The following is a 10,541-nucleotide window of genomic DNA, read 5'->3' as shown; positions in this document are numbered from 1 at the left end:
TAATGTAGCAATTTCGATGAAAGAATACACAAAGAAGCGGGGATATATAATATAAAAATTTCGGACCATAAACTCATTTTCATGGAATTAGAAATAAGAACTAAACAAAGATGGGGAAAAGAGAAATGGATGTTCAACACTTCACTTTTAAAAGATTTTAACTTTGTAAATGAAATAAAAATAGAAATAGAAAATTTTAAACAAAAACAACATTTAGATATAATTTTGGAATGGGAAATACTAAAAAAAATTTAAAGAAATAGCAATAAAATTTTCAAAATTTAAAAGTAGAAAACTAAAATGGGAAAAAGAATCGATAAAATTTCAACTTCAAATACCAAACAATAAACACCTAGAAACAAAATTGAACAATAGACTAGATGAAATAATAGATGAAGAATTAAGGGGGAGGGAAATTAGGGCTGGAAAATTTACGCAATTATATAAACAAGCAGAAGGACTTTATAAAAGAGAAAAGAGGAGGAGTGGGGGGGGGGATTTTTTTAAATAAACTAAAAACAGCTGAAAACAAACTAACTGACCCAATAGAGATTATGAATTACATTAAAGATTTCTACTCAAAATTATACACAACACAGGACATAGAAGGGAAAAAAAATTGACGAATATCTGGAAAATATCCCCTGCGAGGTGATATCATCAGAACATAAAAGCTTATATGATGATTTCATCTCGCAGGAGGAAATAAAAGAAAGCATACAAACTTCCAACAAACGGAAATCACCAGGAGGAGATGGACTCTCTGCAGAAATCTATATAAAATTCTATGGGGAGTTGTCGCCCATACTTGAATGGTTATACAATAATATTTTACTTAGAAATGATAAAATGTCAGAAACAATGAGGGAGGGTGGTATAACCTTAATATATAAAGGAAAGGGAGATAGGGAAGACCTAAAGAATTGGAGGCCCATCTCCCTCCTAAATACAGATTATAAAATTTTAAGTAAGATTCTAGCGAACAGGATAAAAAAATGTATGGATAAAATAATTAATATACATCAGACTTGCGGGCCCAAAAAGAGAAACATACAAAACAATATTCTTAATATTAGAACAATAATAGAATATCTAAAAGAAAACAATAGAAAAGCTGCCATGGTACTTTTCGATCAAGAAAAAGCTTTTGACAGATTGGAGCATAACTATATACAAATAGTTCTAAAAAAAATTCGGGTTCGGAAATTCTTTTCGAAAGTGGACTAAAATACTGTACAATAAAATAACCTCGAAAGTACAGGTTAATGGAATCATGACAGATAAATTTGAAATCCAAAGATCAGTGAGGCAAGGATGCCCACTATCTATGCTATTATACGTAATAGCAATTGAAATGCTAAGCATCAGCATAAAACTCAACAAAGAAATAGTTGGTGTAAAAGTTCCAAACTTACAAGATGATGTGAAAATGGTACAACATGCAGACAATTGCACAAACTTTATAGAAAATCCAAATTCTTTTAAACACCTAATTAAGGAATTTGAAAAATTTGGCAAAGCTTCAGGATCACTAATTAACCAAGATAAAACAGAGATATTAGAAATAGGCAACTGGCGCGTTATACACTCAATCTTACCAGCACATTTGTTTAAAAATACAGTAAAAGCACTAGGTGTATACTTTGGATTGAATGAAGAAAAAGAAAACTGTAAGAAAATGGAAAATGAAATGAAAAAGAAATGTTGATAGCTGGGCACTAACGCCACTATGCACAATGGAACGAGCCCAAGAGGCCAAAACATATATGTACGCAAATCTAAATTATATCATGAAATCTATTGACATTAATAACCTAACATTAAATAATATAGATAACCAGATCATTAAATGCATATGGAATTTTAAAATGCACTATATCAACAAAGAAACGTTATATAGGGCCAAATAAAGGGGGGGGGGTAGGAATACCCAGCCCCATACTTTTAAAGAAACAAATATTTTAAATACGTTCAAAAGAATAAATGCAGACCCCAAATTACCATGGGAGGGAATATACATCTACTGGTTTGGTTTTACATTACGGAATAGGGAAGATATATATAAAAACAACCATCTTATAAAATGACTTGAATGTCCTAGAAAATTTAAAAGTATGAAAGATCTATTATTTAAGTATAGGGATGAAAAAGAACTATGGGAGACGGATGAGAAAATGACTTACACGTGGATAAGAGAAAAAATAACGGGAAAATTATTATGCAAAATAGAAAGGGAACATTTATATATTAATTGGAAAAGTGCATAGGGCACTGGTCGAAACTAGGCTCCCTAAAAATTCAAAGCCTCTGCTTCAAATACATGCATGATGCGTGGTTGACGGGAAAGGCGGCAGCGAGACGGCATATGGTCAGAGTACCGCCCAAATGTCCGCTGTGTAAAAAAGGCCCCTTTACTAAAACACATACATTACTACAATGTCCACAAACAAAAGAAAACAGGGAAAAAGTAATATCGGAAATAAAAAAATGACATACAAACATCAAAACATACTGTATTTAGATGGAAATTTCAACAAACAAACATTATACAAAGTAACCAGCTTTATAGTCTCAACCATAAAATTGTGTGGACCAGTTTTAATAACAAGATAAAAAAAAAAATGAAACTTTCCAACCATAAGGGAAAGTACGGATAAGGACATTTTGGGGCTAAGTCACATGGCGCTACGCGAAGTGAACAGGCCCATAAAAGAGTCTGGAAAAAGAACCTTTATGGTCTGGACCCCTTATACAATTTTTACAATATACATTCCTTTATTACCCTATCCTACATAGTATCTATCAAATTACTTTACTAACATTAGTACAGATCTTTACTGTACACACGATCCTGAAAGGGAGACAACTATATTATTGATTTTGGCTATTCGGCATAAATTTTCAGTACAAGACGGACCTGCTCAAGATGGGAGACATACAAAAATAAAGAAAGTATAAACCTCACCTCGAGCACAGTCTGAATCTTAATTTCATACGAGAGAGTGGAACTCTTTAATACACATATACGAACCAATAAGGTTTTAAAGGTTAGCATATAAAAAACACTCTCCGCAAAATTCAAAATTTTAAAGAACACTCCCGGTGTATGGATAAACACGGGAGAAGATAAGACAACTGGGTTTTTGATTTGACATGTATTGCTGTCCCAACATGAAAACAAAAATAACACTCAAAACACATAGCACACACATATAGCAAACATGGGACATAGGTGACCCTAGCAAGGTCGACAAATAAAACTAGGGAAGAAACTCCGAGAGGATAATAAAAATCACTCTCGGACGATCAACCCTATAAACACACTAGGAAAAAATTTAGAAATACCCTACTCAAAATTTCTAAACCAAAAAGTTTTAAAAAACCATTATAAACAACACAAGCAACACACCTTCGGGGGAAACAAAAACACATAAAAACCTTTTAAAGCTTTTGGCTAAGTAGGGGTGGGGGCAGGGGGCATCTGTCTGGTGCCCCCCCCCCCCCCCAAAGAAAAAGATCTATGAAAATAGTCAAATGTTTGTTACCAACTAGGTTCGATAATTGTTTATAAATAAAACAACAAAAAAAAAAAAACAAAAAAAAAACCGGCCATTAAGGTGCCATGGTACTTTTTGACCAAAAAAAAGCTTTCGATAGATTAGAACTAAACTATGTACAGAAAGTACTGGAAACATTTGGATTTGGAAACTACTTGCGAAGATGGCCTAAAATCCTGTACAATAAGATAACTTCAATAGTGCAGGTAAATGGTGCAAGCAAGGATAAATTTGAGATACAGAGATCAGTGAGTTAAGGATGCCCGCTGTCAATGCTATTATACGTGATAGCAATTGAAATTCTTAGCATAAGAATAAAGGACAACCAAGAAATAGAGGGGATTACGATTCCCAATCTTAAAAAGGAAGTCAAAATGCTCCAAGTTAGATGATTATACTAACTTTCCAAGGGATTCAACATCCTTTAAGCACCTGGCAAAATAATTCTAGTCCTTTGGGAAGGTGTCCGGGTCAAAAATAAATCATGATAAAATTAAGATATTAAAAATAGGTAACTCGCGGGGAAATCACCATGGACTTCCCCCATCTGGTAAAATATCAAGTAAAAGCATTAGGATTTTTTTGGGGGAAAGATGATGAGCTAGAGAACTATACGAATTTGATAAAGAAAATCAAAAATATGATTAAAAACAATCAAAGAGAACACATATATCTGGGCACTTACGCCACTGTGCATAATGGAGTGGTCAAGACATACTTATACTCAAACAATAATTATATTTTGAAATCAATAGATATTTAAAGATAAAAAGCTTGATAAATTAGATAATGAAATCATTAATTTTATGTGGGACTATAAAACACATTTTATAAAGAAGGGAACTTTATACAGGGCGAGAAATAAGGTAGGGCTAGCACTGCCCATCCCACTGTTAATAAAATGTACAAATATTTTAAAAGGAATAAAAAGAATTAAGAACGAATATGGGAGGCCCTGTATATATATATATATATATATATATATATATATATATATATATATATATATATATATATATATATATATATATATATATATATATATATATATATATATATATATATATATATATATATATTCCTAAGGATGTGTTGGAGAGATAAAATTCCAGAGAAAAATACCATGCATGGACAAGTGGAAATTGTTGTAATTACCTCATTGTAGCATGACTGCAGTGTACTCTCAGTTGTAGGCTGGAATCATCTGTTGGTGGTTAGACAGGAATCTTCAGCGGATATATAGACTGAAATCATCATTTGGGATATAAACTGAAATTATCATTGGTATGTAGACTGGAATCAACTTTTAGTGTGTAGACTGGAATCATCTTTTGGTGTATATCCTGGAATCATCGTTTGGTATATAGCCTGGAATCATCATTTGGGATATAGACTGGAATTATCATTGGTATATAGACTGGGATCATCTTTTAGTGTGTAGACTGGAATCATCTTTTGGTGTATATATATATATATATATATATATATATATATATATATATATATTGGTTTCGTTTCACCATTAGAAACACAATAGATATATACAGAAAATGCATTAACAAAAAAAACAAAACTTGAAGTCCCTAGAAGATTTAGATCAATTAAAAAACTTTTGGTAAAATACAGGGATAAAAAGGAATTGTGTGTGTGTGTGTGTGTGGGGTGAATACAAATAAGAACTATGAGTGGATAAGGGAAGAAATAACAAAGACATCAAGAAGAAAGTGGAGGATCATATAGAAGTAAATTGGGACAGAGCATGGAGGCACTGGTCCAACATCTGATCATTAAAAATGCAAAGTCTTATCATCCAATATATGCACAACTCATGAACCGGATAAGTTGCTTTGAGATGGCACATGATAAAAACTATGCCAAAATTCCCAATATGCAAAACAGCAAACTTTACCAAAGCACACACACACACACACACACACACACACACAAAAAAAAAAGAAAAAAAAACGAACAGAGAAAATTAATCTAATTATGGAAATAAGTGAAAGAGAGAGGTACTGGTGGAATAACATTCTCTTCCTGGACGGGAATTTTGACCAACAACTTCTAATGACATTTACAGACTTTATAGTCATTTAATGATGGAATGTGGTCAGGTAATTGTAATTAAAACGTAACCTGAGACACTATAACCAAGGGGGTGGAGATGGGGGAATGGCTTCGGTTTACATCCCATTAGGGGTAAGTTCCAGCCAGAGCGCGGACTAGAGCCTTGCCCTCATCTCTCACCTCATGGTACCATCAACAAAAAATGCTCACAAAGTGAATCCTCCGGTGCCTCAAATAACAGTAAAATAAAACCATGTAATCAACAATAGAAAAATGGGTAACGCAAAGTACTAAAATACTAATAAAAGGAAATTTTTTTTTCCTCAACCGTTTTTTAGAGGGAATCAGGGAGCCTACATATGGGTAAAGCAGGAGGCACAGTCGTCGTAGGGCTAAGTCACTAGGCGCTACGCGAATTAGACAGGCGTACGGAAGAGCTTCTGAAAAACCCATACGTAGTACATGGACATACAGAACACAACCACAGGGATTAAGTAGCAGTAAAAGGGTTATCCACACTAACTACTTAAGAAACTAACACTTTTTTATCTTGTATTTTAGACCCTTTTGGACAATAATTTAAACTAAGTAGAAATTTCAGGATAGAGAGAAGGATGTGCACGAGATTTAAGTGAAGCATAAGTGATGAAAGAAATGGGGCTCCTTAAACAGGGCATATTATCAGTCTTGAAACTATAATGGTAAAATGAGAAACGACATGAACAAGCAGTTAAAGCACTAGGAATTTGTTTTAAATGACGTACAAAACGCATCGTTTCTCATAAAAGAATTCTAAATTTCAAAAGGAAGCAACCAAAATACAGAAATGCGTTTTGGACAATTTGATTAGATAAGGTCCAGAAACTAAAAATAACTTCATCATATGAGAAGACAACTTGGATATACCTTGACTAAAGTTTGCCGTCCTTACACGTAAATCTATTGCACACAAACAATAAAGCAAATACACACATAGCCTTCACAGGACATCGGGTATCTCAAATCGGATGAACAACCCTTTAAATTACACTAGGGATCATAAATACCCTATCAGAAACTCCAGTTCTTAACTAAATTTTTTATCAAAATTCTTTTTATAAAAAATTCAAACACACACACACATTAGGTGGAAAATGAGCACATAAAAACACTTTTTTTTTTTCGAAAAATGGTTTGGGGGGGGGGGGAGCGCATCAGTCTGGTGCCCCCCCCCCAAAAAAAAAGAAAAGTGTTCTCCTTAAATATTATTAACACTGACGTTGTCTACGCAATCAACTGTTATGATAAGAAAACTCAATAAGAACTTTGTAGATAAGTATGACAGTGTCACTGGGAAGGTAATCATATCTTAGTGCGAAAAGATAGGAAATGACATATAAGAAATAAAACAATTCTCTGGCAAAGCCTCACTCAGATATAAACACAACAACCCGTCCTATTGGTTCGTTCTACAGAACGTAGATAAGCAGCTTACTAATGAATCTTGATAGTTTGAAGTTTTGAAAATAATGTGACACTAGTATAATTTTTGAAATAGTCACAATAAGACCAGTTAATGACACTCATCAGACATTAAATTAATAGCACAGTCTTTTAACCATTTTTACCCCTTAAGGAGGGATTTGAGGAACATTTAATAAAATTTTTAAATCTTAGTAAAATTGAAACTGAGGTTTCCACTTTTGCACAAACATATGTAAATTACTTACTAATCTAAGACGAGATTAATAGTGTATCATTACCATGAAAGGACTCAACAATACGGCTGGTTAGATTATTAGCTAAATAATTTCCAAGATGTAAACGCTGGATCCAAATCTCATGATGTGCCTAAATGTGACCGTTGATCCATTACAAATGTAACAACAACTACAAAGATAACATGAAGATTTTTGTATAATAATAATATTGTTATTAGTAGTAATAATGGTGGTAGTATTAGTATTATTGGAAAGACTTTACTTGACTATTTCTATGGGTTTTTTCACTCACAGCTGAAAATAATGAAAATATATCCAATATATAAATATATTTGGATTGAAAAAGAAGAAATATATTTTTCCAAAACCTAAAATCTTCACTTTCTGCAAAATAAAATGCTATACTCACCATTTCGGAACATAACCCAATCGACAATGTATATTAAATCAAAGTATGGAAACCATTTGTGACTCGGCACAGACGATGAAGGTAGATGAAAATAATTGCAACAAAAGCTTAATCGCTTTTGACCTACGAAAACCCTGCTGTGATGCAAACAGTAATTCAGCAAACTACCGTGCACGTAATACACGTGAACATTGATGAACAATACTACAAAATAATAACCTTGTCTTTATAAAGGCACCATAAAGATATGAACAGAAACATAACCAGACATACAGGTGAAAACTCTACAAAACAAAGGAAAATCCAGGCTTCAAAATGCACTGTTTGAGAAACATTTGAAATGCTTCTGGAGACTTTTAAAATGTCAAAAAAGCCACGTTGAGAGGACAATTATTTAAAGTGTCAGAGATCAATCAACCATACTTGAAAGTTGAAACTATATCAAGAATTTCCACAAAGGCCACAGCGATATGCATAACGATGGCATGCATAGCTTAAGTTCGCCTAAGCATTTTCTCGCTCGTGTAGCTATTTCGTTTTTTTTATTAGTCATTTTGACCAGATGTTCGCCGCAAGAAGATTGGTCGCAGGAATGCAGGAAAATCGCACAAAGTATGCAAATTAAATTCAATATACATATATTTAAGGATAATTGGAGGCTCTGATTCTATGTTCAAGCATTGTAGCAATTTCTGGAATCTCTTGTAACTTTTATGTTTATAAGAACGGTTCACAACTACTGTTTCACTGTATTTTGTACTGAACATTTCACAAACTTTGGGGTAGTTAGTTTAAGGGACGTATTGTTAATACTAAGGCTTTAAACTCCAAGTTTCAGAATGGCGATTTTTATTAATTTATATATTCTGTAGTTCTATCACATAAAACGCTTCAGATTGCCATATAGCATGAACTTCAACCATGTGCAGGATAATGAATGAGATGTATAAAACCAACTTTAGTCTAGAGTTATGCTTGCATTTTTCTTCATAGGAAGTATTGTACTGACTATAACGTTAGCATATATAAATGCATGCATATATGTATACTAATTTACAACTAATTATATACATGCATTCGAGTATAGAAACAGATGCAGCAGACATATACATATTATATATCCACGCTTATCAAAATATGACAAACTCCTTAAAACTAAAATGGAAAGAAATCGATGTATGTTCACTACAATTACTGAAAATCAAGATACGCACCAAGAAGTGTGACCATGCATTAGCTAGTTGATGATATAGCTGTTATAAATGGGACGCTGTGTGTGGTTATGTTTCAGATGATTAAAAAATAGGCTACATAGATATAGTCACATGCATAATTTGTGATGTTTTAAAAATTGCTGATGTTAGATAGTCAAGCTGGCAGCTTCAGGAAGAGAGTGGCTAAAATAAATGACAGTCTTTGGTTAACCTCTCATATATAGACATACGACAGGATAAGACTGGTATGTAATTTGATTATTTTAATACAATCCTTCGCTTGACCAATTAACGTCAAAACCACTCACCATGGACAATGACAATTGGTAGACATATATTTATGTCTATGTGGATGATCAGAATAAACTTACAAATTATTAGAAAAAAAGCTTTTACATTCTTAGAAATGGTTGAACCTTTAAGTTACAGGTGTGAGTGGAGCATACATGTTTAAAGATATCAAACAATGATTTGGGGAAAATTGTGCAAATTGTAGTTTTGTCCTTAGTTCTACATATATTTTGAGAGCGTATATGTAATTCCGCTGCAGGAAGCGATATTGTGGTGTTTACTTTATAATAACATGACTGATGAGTAGAACAGACAATCTTCGAATTTACGGGGCCTTGCTTTTGTTCGCGATAAATGTGAGTGTGCGATATTATCCATCAGTATGTGTACGATGTATATTACTATGTTTCGTCAAAGAATCTACTCCATGAAAAGTAGCCAAACTTAGCAGCTTTAATGGCCATGTTATGGCGGCATGTACGAGGATTCTAATCGTGTGTCAACGGATACGTGTTCAAGGATACCAAATTGCATTACTTTACTTGTACCTCATTAACAAACTATTTGACATTAGTGAAGGCTTCCTTATTAGATAATACATTGCTGTCTTCCAGACATTTTTGAGGCTGAAATTTCTAGCTTTGTAGTCTCCGTTTCTTAGCTTCGTTTTCTTTGAGCCAATCTTGATATTTATGATAGATGGGAAGGGTGTTGGATGTACATATAGCCTCTTAAAGATGCTCAGATTTTCCCGATGTTCCCTGAGTTCGCATCAACTGTTGGAATGTGAATACACAGTTCAAAAGCAGCTATGTCTTTTAAAATCGCGGACCTCGTACTCTTGTTTAACGACTTCCAATTCCATTCAATACCATCTGGGAAGAACATTAGAGTCTTGTTTCTGAAAAACTACTCAAATAACAACCTGCATTAATACAAACATTCTCTATCTTATTAAAAGGCCCACCTTAAGCTTCATGAGTCTGTCAATCCGATCGTTACACCTTGGTTAGTGTTTTGTTTTTATTTTAACGGTCAGATTATTTCAGACAATGTGATAAGGAATGTCTGTTTCGTAGAAACATTTATTGCTTTTCAGTTTCTTTTATTTTGTCGCATTTTATGTTTCACATCTGTATCCATTATCCAATTTATTACTCGACGATTCATTTCTTTATCTGGCAAGGAGATGCTTGTGGCGTACAACCTATTCAACAGGTAAATGCTCTTTATCAATCTGTGAGGAAGATAAATCCTAAAAGAATATGCATGTTGGTATTGTTATTCAATTAGGACTGATGCC

Source organism: Sinohyriopsis cumingii, chromosome 14 (assembly GCF_028554795.1).
Source record: "Sinohyriopsis cumingii isolate HCF-2022 chromosome 14, ASM2855479v2, whole genome shotgun sequence".
NCBI classification, from domain to species: domain Eukaryota; kingdom Metazoa; phylum Mollusca; class Bivalvia; order Unionida; family Unionidae; genus Sinohyriopsis; species Sinohyriopsis cumingii.
Note: the sequence above shows the minus strand (reverse complement) of the source record.